The 13,869-nt window shown below is 34.1% G+C and overlaps 1 long non-coding RNA gene across 1 annotated transcript in view; it reads left to right on the forward strand.

Moving 5' to 3' along the window:
- Positions 1-12,978, forward strand: part of LOC110265763 — a 21,029-nt gene extending 8,051 nt beyond the window's left edge. The window contains exons 2-3 of the long non-coding RNA XR_002352084.1: positions 8,883-8,889; positions 12,854-12,978. This is a non-coding gene — a long non-coding RNA (uncharacterized LOC110265763). The remainder of the gene's footprint in view (positions 1-8,882; positions 8,890-12,853) is intronic.

Consider the following 13,869-nt stretch of genomic DNA (forward strand, 5'->3'; position numbering starts at 1 on the left):
ATATATATGTTCATTCAAATTAATCTCGACTGTTTTTCTCAGGTGCTTGTAATTGTTGGAGAAACTGGTTCTGGAAAGATCACATAGATTCCCCAATATCTTCATGAGGCTGGCTACATTTATAACCACTCACTGTTATATGCTTACAAAAAGCTAGTGTCATTGTTTGGTAAATATGTCCTGTTAGTACCATATCTATTATATTTATTATATATCTCTAATTTTAAGGTCAAAATGTGTTATATGTCACTCTATCATTACAATTGAAATCAAATCTTTTCTTTCAAAATTTAAAAACTCTCCCTTCTTCTCTCTTCTTTTCTCTATCTCTCATTTCTTCACTCACTCTATCTTTCTTATATATCATTATCAATAACCAATTACGAATTTGACAATCAAAATATACAACATAACATTCTCTAATTGTATTTAAATTAAATTAAAATTAATATTAAAATACTAAAATTGAAATATAGCTATATTATATATTATATTAATATATTACTAACTAATTTAATAACTAAAATATGTCACATGACATTCTCTTATTAAAATTTAGAAAAATTTCCTCTAAAATTAGTAAACATCCTTCTTATATTTTCTTATTTATCTCTCTTTTTTTTTCTATTTCTCTTTATCCTTCCCACTCTATATATAATTTATAATTCATATTTTATATTAGTAATTTGACAAATCAAAATGTGTCACCAGATATTTTCATTAAAATTAAAATAAAAAATTTTCTTAACTTCCAAATTTAACAAACTCCATCTCTCATTCTTCTTCTTCTTTATCTTTCTCTCTCTTTTCTCTCATTCTTTATTTTTCTCTACCTTTATGTTCTACAAAAAATAAAATTAACAACATAATATAATTTAAATAAAAAATATTATTATATATATATTTTTTATTTAATTTTAAATTTTTGCTGCTTATCTTTTTAATATATATTTTTATTTCTTTTCTTTTAAATATTTATTACATATAATTTTAAATCTCATTTTAAAATAATAACTAAAAAACTTATTATTTAATTTTGTTTAAGACTCTAGTCTTCTTAGCCGACGGAGACTTTTGTCCCTTACGACCATTTTATAAAAATAGTTTAATGCTATAAATTTTTTGTGTCATAATCTATAATATCAGGATCGACGTAATTTTAAAAGATTTATATTCCAGTAACAATATTACGGATAAAAATACTAATTCTCACTGAGTATTCTACATTTTGAATGGGCATTTATTTTAAATTGATAATCAATCAATTGCTGCCTCAATTCTCTCAGAGTTGATGATAACTTGGGTAGGTTTCTTGGAAAAAAAAAGGTACTTCTAATTGAAGGGAAGACAAATCCACGAAGTGACAAGATTTCAGGTTCAACTTTGTGACCTGTATATCCAATTGATCTGTCCCGGTTCATGTTGTGTTATTGATCTAATTATATTTTTTATTGTTGAGTTAAGAAATTAACTAAATTAATTAATGATGACAAACATTATTTTTATTGAGCAAAGTAAATAATTAGTGTTGATTATTTATGATGATATGTTGTAGGCCAAAATAAATATAAAGCAGCAGCCCAATTAGATGGAAAATAAGAAACAGGGCTGGTGGGCTATACAAACAAAGGAAGTCCAAAAAGATTAAAAGCAATGAAACCAGCTAAGCCAAAGAAATCAAACGGGTTATTTTATGGATATCCGATCCAAGCCCGTTAGCAAGAAAATTCCTCCAATTCGCTTTCACCAAAAGCAATGTTCATTTTTTCTCTCTTGGTCAGAAATCAGAGAAGTGAGAGAGTGCTTAGTTCCTAAGCTATTCACAAAAGAAGACAAGAAAGAGAAGCTTAGACAAGAAATGTTGAGGTCAAATCAGCAAAATCAAACCAAATCAAGTTAAGGCAAAGGTTAAAGGTAACTCATTTCCTATTGCATGCATACTGCTTTCTTCTCTTCTTCCCAACTCTCTGCCAGTCCAAAATAGGATACATGGGAAAGATGATTTCTGTTCTTCACTGCTGTGCATCTACGGTCATATATGTGTCTTGGGGACGTCATTTTTTAATGGCAAAGATCTGGGATTACCATTGAAAATGTTTGTTTTTACTGCTCTGTGGCTTTCGGTCAACAAGAGAAGGTCAGAACCAAAGTTCCTATTTTGAAGATTAATGGAAAAAAGTGAGATGGTGGGTTGGTGAAGCACACAGCTCAAGGAGTTGACCTAGGGAGTGTAACTCAACAACATGCAAGGAGATACAAAAGATGATTTCTCACCATTAAGAAGAACAAGGAGAGATAACCAGTGTTCTTGAGATATATGTTCTGAGAAGAGCTCTCTGAAGAAGTTCATCTACTTGGACAGTGCTTCCTAGTCAAAGGAGCATTCCGCCAGAATGAAGAACTGAATCAGAGGCTAGCAAATCTGGTTTATCACATAGCAAAGAGGCTGTTGAAGACTCAATCTCCTTCATGGTTTATTGATTGTAATTTACTTTTCAATATTTATCTTTCAATAATTTCTTGAGGTAAGAGGCTGAATGAGAGAGAGTCATTAAAAGAGCCTAAAAGTGGAAAAAGGCAGAGAGATACACATGAGTGAAAAGTCTAGAGTTATTTCAGATTTCTTTAGGTTGATTAAGTGTCTTGTATCTTGTACCTGTGAGGTACTCATTTCTTAGTTGCGTTAGCACTAAAAGTGAATAGTTAGGTATTAGCATAACCAAGTCAAGTTAAGTTAGAACTTGAGTGTGAAAGGATTGTGTCAATCCTGTGAAATTAGTGTATGTAATACTTTAACTGTAGCGAAAATTCTACCACTGTTGTGGTGGAGACTGGATGTAGGTTGTATTGTACAAGGCAACCGAACCAGGATAAATTATGGTGTCAGCTTCTCTCTTCTCTGCTTTATTTTGTTTTCTGATATTCATGAGATAAAATAAAATTGTCTCATAAGTTTTCCGCTGCTGAGTTCAAACAGATTCAGATTGAAAGTTTGCTTTAAAGGGTTAATTTCATTAAAGTAAAAGAAGGTCATAGATTCAACCCCCATTCTCTAAACCTTCTATAACCTTCAATTGGTATCTAGAGCCAAGGTCTCAAGAATCAAGCTTCACTGCTTGGAGTAAAGGTCATATGGCAAACAACTTGGGCTCAACCACAGTTGCCTACACTCTAACTGAAGGCCAGTCAAACAACAGGCCACCCTTCTTCAATGGGAAGAACTATGCCTAGTGGAAAGAGAGGATGAGGATCTTCATCCAATCCATTGACTACAACATATGGAAGATTATTGTGAGCAGTCCCAAGATTCTAACAAAAATAAGTGCTGATGGAGTGGTGACTCCAAAAGAAGAAGCTGAGTGGAATGAAGACGACAAGAAGAAGATGGAGCTGAATGCTAAAGCAATCAACCTTCTTCACTGTGTTATCAGCTTTGAAGAGTACCAAAAGGTGTCTAGATACAAGACAACCAAAGAAATCTGGGAGAAAATTCAGGTTACACATGAAGGCACTAAACAGGTCAAATAAACGATGATTGATATGCTACAAAAAGAGTACGAGATGTTTAATATGAAGGATGGAGAAAGCATTGATGAAGTGTTTGAGAGATTCTCAATCATAATCAACAACCTTGATGTTATGGGTACAAACTACTCAGAACAAACCCTAGTGAGAAAACTCCTTAGAAGCCTCACAAAAGAATGGGAAACCACTGCCACTGTCCTAGCCGAGAGCAATAACCTAAGCCTTATAACCTATGATGAGCTGAGAGGAAAACTCCTTACCTATGAAACCATACACACAAACCCGGACTCAAAGAAAAAGGAAATAGCCCTCAAGTCAAAAATAGAATCAAAAGAGAGTGAGTCTAGTGATGGTATTTCAGATGATGAGCTTATGTTTTTTGTTAGGAGATTTAGAAGGATGATGAAGAACAAGGGCAAGTACAAGGGTTCAAGCTCAAAGGAACACAAGATGGACTTGAGCAAGGTGACATGTCATCATTGCAAGGAGGCTGGTCATTTCAAGCTAAACTGCTCGAAGCTCAAGAAGGAGGACAAAGGAAAGAAAGAAAAGAAGAGAGTGCTCATGACAGCTTGGGAGGATCTTGAGAACGAATCCAATGAGGAAGAAGATTCTGAAGGTGAAGATAAAACCTGCTTCATGGCTGGAAATAATCATCTTGATGAGGTAAATTACTATGACTTGTCTATAGATGATTTACATGCTATTATTGATGATCTTACTCTAAAACACCTCAAAACTGCTAGATAAGTACAATAAATGCAGATCTGAAAAAGATGTGTTAAAAGCTGAAAATGATTTTTTAAAAGAAAAAGTGAAGGAAACTGAATGTGCTTTAGATCTTATTGAAGAAAACAGATTTCTAAAATCTGAACTTGAAAAATTAAAAGGAAAGCACATTGTGGATCCTTCTCAAGAGTTAATTGCTGAAAATGAAAGATTAAATGATATGATTAAAAGGCTGAATGGTGACTTAGCAAAATTTGCTCAAAGTTCTAGTAACTTGGACAAATTACTTGCAAGCCAAAGACCATTGTTTGAAAAATCTGGTTTAGGTTATATAACCAAGGAAAGTGCAGTTTTTAATGATTCCTTTATGAAATTTGTGGCTTCTTCATCAAATACTAAATCCACATCCAACAAATCTGGTATTGGTTATGTTCCCACACTTGAGGAGAAATTGATGAAGTTTACACAAGTGAAACTGAGCTTTCACCAAGAACCGAACCTACTTCAAATAGGTTAGGTCTGTGGTACATTTCGAAAAATGAGGTTGCTTTCAAGAAACCACCATTTTACAACAAAATCTCATTTTCGAAAAATTCAAAAGTTTTAAAAAATTCTGGTGGAAATGCTTTTGTAAAGTGGAACAATTATAACAAAACCAGTTTGTCAAAAGAAATGCACCTCTTCCAAAAACTAAAAAGTTTCATCCCTTTAATCATTTCCAGCACAATAACTCACCTCAATTTCAGCGATGTGCATCAGAAAATTATTGTTTTAATTGCAAGAAATTTGGTCACTCATATGCACCATGTTTCATTGAGAAGAGAGTTGTGGAAAACTAAATTTACAATGTTGTTTATGATTTCAATGCACTTGGGCAACCAAGATAGATTAACTTCAAAGGATCCAAATTAATTTGGATATCTAAGGTTACTTGAAGTTTTTCATACAGATTTGCCTAGTATCCAAGAACAAAAAGAATATGTGGTACTTGGATAGTGGATGCTCAAGGCACAGGACTGGAAGGTCAACTTACTTCATCAAGCTAAACCAGTATGATGGAGGTTTTGTGACCTTTATAGATGATGGAAAAGGTAAAATAGTTGTTGTTGGAAAAGTAGGTAATGAAAACTCTACTTTTATTTATGATATTTTTTTGGTAAGTGGCTTGAAGCGCAATCTTTTGAGTATAAGTCAGCTGTGTGACTTAGGATATTTAGTGACTTTCAAAAGACTTGAATGCTGTGTTGTAAATGAAAAGACTAATGAAGTGCTTTTTGTTTCCAAGAGTTGTAATAATGTGTATGGACTTACCCTTGATGAACTAAAGGATCAAAATGTAGCTTGTTTTTATTCTAAAGAATCTGAAAAGTGGCTATGGCACAAGAGATTGGGCCATGCAAGTATGTTTCAAATAAGAGATTATGTTAGTAAGAGGTCTTTCTTTGATAAGGTTTGACAAAGATATCACTTATGATGCTTGCCAAATGGGAAATACAAAAAGTTCATTTAAACCAAAGGAAGACATCTCTACTAAAAGGCCACTTGAATTGCTACACATTGATTTATTTGGTCCAACAAGAACTCAAAGCCTAGGTGGTAAACATTATGGTTTAGTGATTGTAGATGACTATTCTAGGTTTGGTTGGGTTTTATTTCTTGCACACAAAAATGAAGCTTTTTCGGCCTTTGAAATCTTTTGCAAGAAAATTCAAAATGAAAAGGATTTAAAAATCTCTTCTATAAGAAGTGATCTTGGAACCGAATTTGAAAATAATTTATTTGAATCCTTTTGTGAGGAATTTGGAATATCTCACAACTTCTCTTATCCAAGGACACCATAACAAACTGGTGTTGTGGAAAGAAGAAATAGAACCATACAAGAAATGACAAGAGCTATGCTTTGTGAGAGCAATATTTGAAAATTCCTTTGGAATGAAGCGATTAACCAGCTTGCCACATTTTGAATAGAACAATCATAAGGAAATTTTTGAAGAAAACCCCTTATGAATTGGAAAGGATACCCACCAAACTTGGACTACTTGCACATCTTTGGATGCAAATGCTTTGTTCTTAATAACAAAGATAATTTAGGTAAATTTAATCCAAAGCCGTATGAGTGTTTATTTGTAGGATATTCCACAACTAGTAAAGCATATAGAGTTTATCATCAAGATGCTAGGATTATTGAGAAGTCCATACATGTTACATTTTATGATACTAACTTAGTGTAAAGTATTTTAGAAGATTGTGATGCAGGAAATCAAGCTCAAAAGGATGATGAGACTGCACAAAATCATGAAAATGAAATTTTGGACAAGCTGAACCAGAAACTACAGCTGCTGAAAATTTAAGAGACAATTTTATTTTGTCTCATGAATCTGAATGAGATCCTGAAACCAGCAGTATCCAGAATCCCTTGGTAACTGAATCTGCCTCTAAGTCCACTAGACCTCGTGAATGGAGATTCTTGAAGAATTATCCTGAAGAATTTGTCATTGGGGATGTCTCTCATGGAGTTAAAACTCGGTCTTCATCTAGAAAGGCAAATGAAGAACAAACATTGCCATTCTCTCTCAAATGGAGCCTCAGAATGTCAAAGAAGCCTTAATGACCCTTTTTGGGTAAAGGCAATGGAAGATGAACTTCTTGAATTTGAGAAGAACCAAGTGTGGACATTGGTTCCAAGGCCAAATGGAAAGAAAGTGACTGGCACCAAGTGGATATTTCGGAACAAGCTAGGAGAAGATGGTAGCATTGCAAGAAACAAAGCAAGGCTAGTGGCACAAGGATATGACCAAGAAGAAGGAATAGACTTTGATGAATCCTTTGCCCCTGTTGCCCGAATGGAAGCCATAAGACTTTTCTTAGCTTATGCTGCATTTTGTAGTTTTAAATTATATCAAATGGATGTGAAATGTGAATTTTTGAATGGTGTGATAGATATAGAAGTGTATGTGGAGCAGCCACCTGGTTTTGAAAATAAAGAACTCTCTAACCATATTTTCAAATTATCAAAAGCTCTCTATGGATTAAGACAAGCTCCTAGAGCTTGGTATGAGAGACTTAGCTCTTTTCTTTTGAAAAATAATTTTCAAAGAGGCACCACAGACACTACTCTATTTATCAAAAATTCTAATGACTCCTTCATTCTAGTCCAAATATATGTTGATGACATCATTTTTGGATCAGCCAATGAATCTCTTTATACTGAATTTGGAAAACTCATAACAAGTGAATTTGACATGAATATGATGGGTGAACTTAATTTTTTTCTTAGGCTACAAATTAAACAAACTGAAAATGATATTTTCATTCATCAAGAAAAGTATGCCAAAGAACTAGTTAAGAAATTTGGTATGGAAAATGCCAAATCCATGGGAACTCCCATGCAACCTAATTCAAAATTAGATAAGGGAGAACTAAGGAAGATGTAGATGAGACTAGGTATAGAGGAATGATTGGCTCTCTTATGTACTTAACTTCCTCTAGACCTGATATTGTACAAAGTGTTGGAATGTGTTCAAGATTCCAATCTAAACCAAAAGAATCTCATCTTTCTGCAGTTAAAAAGGATCATTAGATATGTTCATGGCACATCCAATTTTGGTCTTTGGTATCCTAAGATTGATGCTTTTTCTGCAGTTGGTTATTGTGATACAGATTTTGTCGGTGATAAAGTTGATAGAATGAGCACTTTAGGCTTATGTTGCTTCCTTGGAAAGTCATTGAATGTTTGGTCAAGTAAGAAGCAGACAACATTGGCTTTATCCACTGCAGAGGCTGAGTATATAGCTGCTTTTTCTTGTTGTTCTCAGCTTATGTGGTTAAAAATACAGCTAGCTGATTACAAATTAAATGCTAAAAATATTCCTTTGTTGTGTGATAATATGAGTGCCATTAATATTTCTAAAAACCCAATTTTGCACTCTAGGACTAAACATATTGAAGTAAAATTTTACTCAATAAGAGAACATGTTCAAAAGGGGATATTAGCATTCAATTTATTAAATCAGAGGAACAATTAGCAGATATTTTCATAAAACCACTAGCTGATGACAGATTTTGCATGTTTAGGACTAGTCTAGAAATTTTAAGCTATGATTCTTTGTTTGAAAGTTGCTAATGTGTTTGTTGGAGTTTTTGTCTCATAAACATGTGTGAGACAATTCTGGATAAGTGAAGAACGTTCTCTTCAATCAGTGTTCTCTGGGCTTGTTGCACGTGCAGATTTATCTGGGCCAACCTCAAAAATCAGATCTGGAGTGGTCCAATGTGTTTCCTTAAATCCAACCATTTCTGGGCCCAATATGAATGATATATTTTTGTTTTGTTTTTTGCTGGCCTGTTTGCTTTAGTTTACTTTTTTTTGTCCTTATGTCAAAAAGGTTTCAAATTTTAAAATTGATTTCCATTTATTTTTAAAATAAAATAAAATCTTTCTTTTTGTGATGTCAAGTCCCTTCAAGTCAAATCAGAAGGTGATGCAGTTGCATGGTTTGAGAAACTTTCTTTTGGGTACGGTTACCAATACTCTTTCTTTTCCCTCCATAACTCCTCCAACCCTTCGGTTTCTCCCCACTACCTTTACTGCTTCTCTTCCTTCAAAATTCAGAAACCAACCAAATGAGGAAGAAAGTTATTTCACAAAAGCCACCACGTGAAAAGATCCACAAGCTTCCTGCAAGACCAAAACCCTCAACTCGCTCTCAGAACCGAACCTTCACTCCCTCTCCTTCTCCTCCTACCTCACCTCCTCGATCTAATCCAATGGCTCGTACCAAGAACCCATCAAGGTTCACTCCTTCAGCCAATCTAATGCCACCTCCGAAGGAACCTCAATCCAAACCCAGGTTATCGAAGCCGAGGAAAGGGAAATGACCAGCAGCGCCTGAACCTACCTCTGAGCCCACACAACCTAAGGCAAGGTCTGTTCCCTTGCGTTCTCAGAGAGGTAATCATCGAATACCCCTTAAATCAGTTAGAGAACTAGACATTGATCCCTTTGCACATAAATCCCATTTCATGACATCTCACTCCAACTATAACCCTCATAGATTTAGGTCTGCCATGAACAATGACTTTTATGAAGGAGTTATTAAGTACCGTACCTTATGTCCCTATTTTCTTGCTGATTTACCCTCACTGAAAAAGAAAGATTTTCCTTTTGTTGAACACTTAGAATTTTTGGACTAACATCACCTTTTTAAAATTAAGAAGCCTGTTTATCCTCTATTAGTTAGAGAGTTTTATGCCAACATGACATATCATGAGGGCAGTGTTCATTCTTCTGTTAAGGGCAGAGACATTATTTTAAATGATGAAATAATCAGTGATTCATTGAAGTATACTTATGTTGGGCCTTGTGCTTATACTTCTGTTAAGTTGGATGAAGGAGTTGGTATTTCTTTCAATGATACTTTGGCTCATATTTGTGAACATGTTTCCTTGATTGATGGCATTACACCCACTCACAAAGCCCTAGGATATGAACGTGCTCAATTGCACCGAATTGTTAACCACATCATACTTCCTCAAAGTAGTTCATATCAAAGGGTATCTTATATTGACACTCTTGTTTTGTATGCCATGCTCACTAAAACAGAAATTTCATTTACTTATTTGATGGTTAGATACATGTTTGATTCTGTTAGAAGTGAGAAAGACAAAGCCCTTTCTTATGGCATGTTTCTAACTTGTGTATTTGAGCATTTTGTTGTTGACTTGTCCAATGAGGATTATGAAAACAGACATTCATATCTAAAAGGGGGTGGTTCAGTGAAACAACAAAAAGGACCTACTCGATCTGAGACGGTGGTTCTAGATGATGAAGATGATGAGTTCATTCCAGAGGATTCTCCTCCTCCTTCCATCGAGGACACTTCCATCTCCACTGGACAAAAATCTACTCTGCTTAATATTGTCAAAGACGTAGTCCAGAAGTTTGTCTCCCAATCTAATCACATGATTGCCATGAGTAAGGAACAAAGGAAACTAGCAAGCAAGTATGAGAATTTCCTCCGGAAATCAAGGGATAGAGTGGTTGTGTTCATGATGTTCATTGATAACCTTCAAAAGGATGAAGATCATGCTACTGATGTTGATGAGGAAGCTGATTCGGAGGAAAATGGTTCAGATGCCTAGATTTGTCTCATGAAATTGCTGCTGTTTGCTGACGTTTGTCTCATGAAAAATGTTTCTTTTGTTACTTTTGAACTACCTTTTGTTACTTTGGATGACTGTAATACCTTAACAACTATTTTAAGCTGTGCATTAACACTTTTTTGCAGGTTTTATGGTGCAGTTTTTTTTTCTTGATTTTGCCTATTTTCCACCCTTGATAACAAAAGGGGGAGTAATAGCTGGGATTGCTGCTAATAACTGTTGCTACAATTTTGTTTGCATGAGATTTAAAACTTGTTTTTATGATATGTTGCTATTTTATTCCTGTCCCTGATGCCTTAATGCTCTGTTTTGGCTAAAGCATGATCAGCTTTTTTTTTTGAAAGACTCAGGTTTGTACCAAACAAATCATCTTAGCCATGTGTCATGAGATTTTAAAATACTCAAACCTATCTCTGCTTGCTGCATCTTTGACTAAGCATATAGCATTTATTTGGTTTCAAATAAGTATATGCAAACAGGAAAGAAGAGAAGAGCATAAATCCAGGGGGAGCTACTCTTGAAAAGGAAAGAGGGAGTAACATAAAAGCAAATGACAAAAATCAAAGGGAGTTCCAAAACCGTACTCAAATTCATTTCCTTTTGGTCTTTGTTTTAAATATGTTTGTCATCAAGAGGGAGATTGTTGAGTTAAGAAATTAACTAAATTAATTAATGATGACAAACATTATTTTTATTGAGCAAAGTAAATAATTAGTATTGATTATTTATGATGATATGTTGTAGGCCAAAATAAATATAAAGCAGCAGCCCAATTGGATGGAAAATAAGAAACAAGGCTGGTGGGCTATACAAACAAAGGAAGCCCAAAAGGATTCAAAGCAATGAAACCAGCTGAGCCAAAGAAATCAAATGGGTTGCTTTATGGATATCCGATCCAAGCCCGTTAGCAATCAAATCCCTCCAATTTGTTTTCACCAAAAGCAACGTTCACTTTTTCTCTCTTGGTCAGAAATCAGAGAAGTGAGAGAGTGCTTAGTTCCTAAGCTATTCACAGAAGAAGAAAAAAAAGAGAAGCTTAGGCAAGAAAGGTTGAGGTCAAATTAGTAAAATCAAACCAAATCAAGCTAAGGCAAAGGTTAAAGGTAACCCATTTCCTATTGCATGCATACTGCTTTCTTCTCTTCTTCCCAACTCTCTGCCAGTCCAAAATGGGATACATGGGAAAGATGATTTCTGTTCTTCACTGCTGTGCATCTACGGTCATATATGTGTCTTGGGGACGTCATTTTTTAATGGCAAAGATCTGGGATTACCATTGAAAATGTTTGTTTTTACTGCTCTGTGGCTTTCGGTCAACAAGAGAAGGTCAGAACCAAAGTTCCTATTTTGAGGATTAATGGAAAAAAGTGAGATGGTGGGTTGGTGAAGCACACAGCTCAAGGAGTTGACCTAGGGAGTGTAACTCAACAACATGCAAGGAGATACAAAAGATGATTTCTCACCATTAAGAAGAACAAGGAGAGATAACCAGTGTTCTTGAGATATATGTTCTGAGAAGAGCTCTCTGAAGAAGTTCATCTACTTGGACAGTGCTTCCTAGTCAAAGGAGCATTCCGCCAGAATGAAGAACTGAATCAGAGGCTAGCAAATCTGGTTTATCACATAGCAAAGAGGCTGTTGAAGACTCAATCTCCTTCATGGTTTATTGATTGTAATTTACTTTTCAATATTTATCTTTCAATAATTTCTTGAGGTAAAAGGCTGAATGAGAGAGAGTCATTGAAAGAGCCTAAAAGTGGAAAAAGGCAGAGAGATACACATGAGTGAAAAGTCTAGAGTTATTTCAGATTTCTTTAGGTTGATTAAGTGTCTTGTATCTTGTACCTGTGAGGTACTCATTTCTTAGTTGCGTTAGCACTAAAAGTGAATAGTTAGGTATTAGCATAACCAAGTCAAGTTAAGTTAGAACTTGAGTGTGAAAGGATTGTGTCAATCCTGTGAAATTAGTGTATGTAATACTTTAACTGTAGCGAAAATTCTACCACTGTTGTGGTGGAGACTGGATGTAGGTTGTATTGCACAAGGCAACCGAACCAGGATAAATTATGGTGTCAGCTTCTCTCTTCTCTGCTCTGTTCTGTTTTCTGATATTCATGAGACAAATAAAATTGTCTCATAAATTTTTACTGCTGAGTTCAAACAGATTCAGATTGAAAGTTTGCTTTAAAGGGTTAATTTCATTAAAATAAAAGAAGGTCATAGATTCAACCTCCCTTTCTCTAAACCTTCTACAACCTTCATTTATCTTTGTAGTATGGACATTTGATATAGAGATTGAGTGCAGTTCAGAGACATACTGGTACAAACTTATACTAATAATTATGCAAATGCCTCTGAATATCATTATTCATGATTGAATAAATATCTTCAAAAAAATAACACTAAGCAGTACTGATAAAGATTTTGTTCTTTGTAGGTTAGAGCGTCAAGTAGTTCTAGTGTTGTTCCACTAGCATCGTCGTCGTCGTCGCCACCCTCAATCTCTTCGGATGAGGACTATGATGATAATGAGGATGAATATGACACTGAGGACTATAGTTAGTTTTAGTATGATTGAACAATACAATGAGGTTTATAGTTGATGTATCAATACACTTTGTTTATGTTTTGAATTGACTTGCTTATTTATGGTACTTTTCTTTTGGTTTGATAATACGATGAACATGTTTATTTTTTGAAATATTATAAATGTTCGAATACAAGTTAGATGAAAATTTGTCTTCATTAAATTTATATTTATTTTATATAAAAATATGTTTATTTTGCAATGGAAAAATCTTTAAAAAAATTTTGTTTTACCTTACAGATGGATTTTTCGTCTGTATTCATAGTTTGGAAATGCTTTCCAAGGTTCCAATTACTGACGAAAAATCTGTCAGAAAATCAGACGATTTAAGCTAAATTAAAGTGACGATTACCAAAAAAAAAATTTGTTGGTAATGGAAAAAAATCAGTTAGTAGAAAATCTGTCGGAAAAACTGACAGTTTTTGGCAAAAGGGCGGAGACCATTACTGAGAAAAATTTTGTCGGCAACGGATAAAATTTATCGGCAAATTACCGATGAAAAAATCCATCGATAAGTAATTTTTGACGAAATTTTTACAGAAGATAAAATCTGTTGGTAATTTTGTTGGTAACAAAAATTTATCGATAAAAGAGACAAAATCTATTTGTAAATTTATCTGTAATAAATAATTTTTTGATTGTGAAAATACATTTTTTTTATTTTCCTCCTAATAAGAGAGATTATGTAGAGAAATCTTATCAAGTTAACCTGTGACGATTCATGTAATCTTATCAAGATAACTTGTAATGATCATTATGATTTTATTCAAACAATTTGTGGTAATTATTTTTGATAATTTATTCTTAAATGTATTAGTATCTATATCTTTTTTTACAACAAAAAAAACTAAAAAAAATAATTTTGA

Source organism: Arachis ipaensis, chromosome B08 (assembly GCF_000816755.2).
Source record: "Arachis ipaensis cultivar K30076 chromosome B08, Araip1.1, whole genome shotgun sequence".
Classification (NCBI taxonomy): Eukaryota; Viridiplantae; Streptophyta; class Magnoliopsida; order Fabales; family Fabaceae; genus Arachis; species Arachis ipaensis.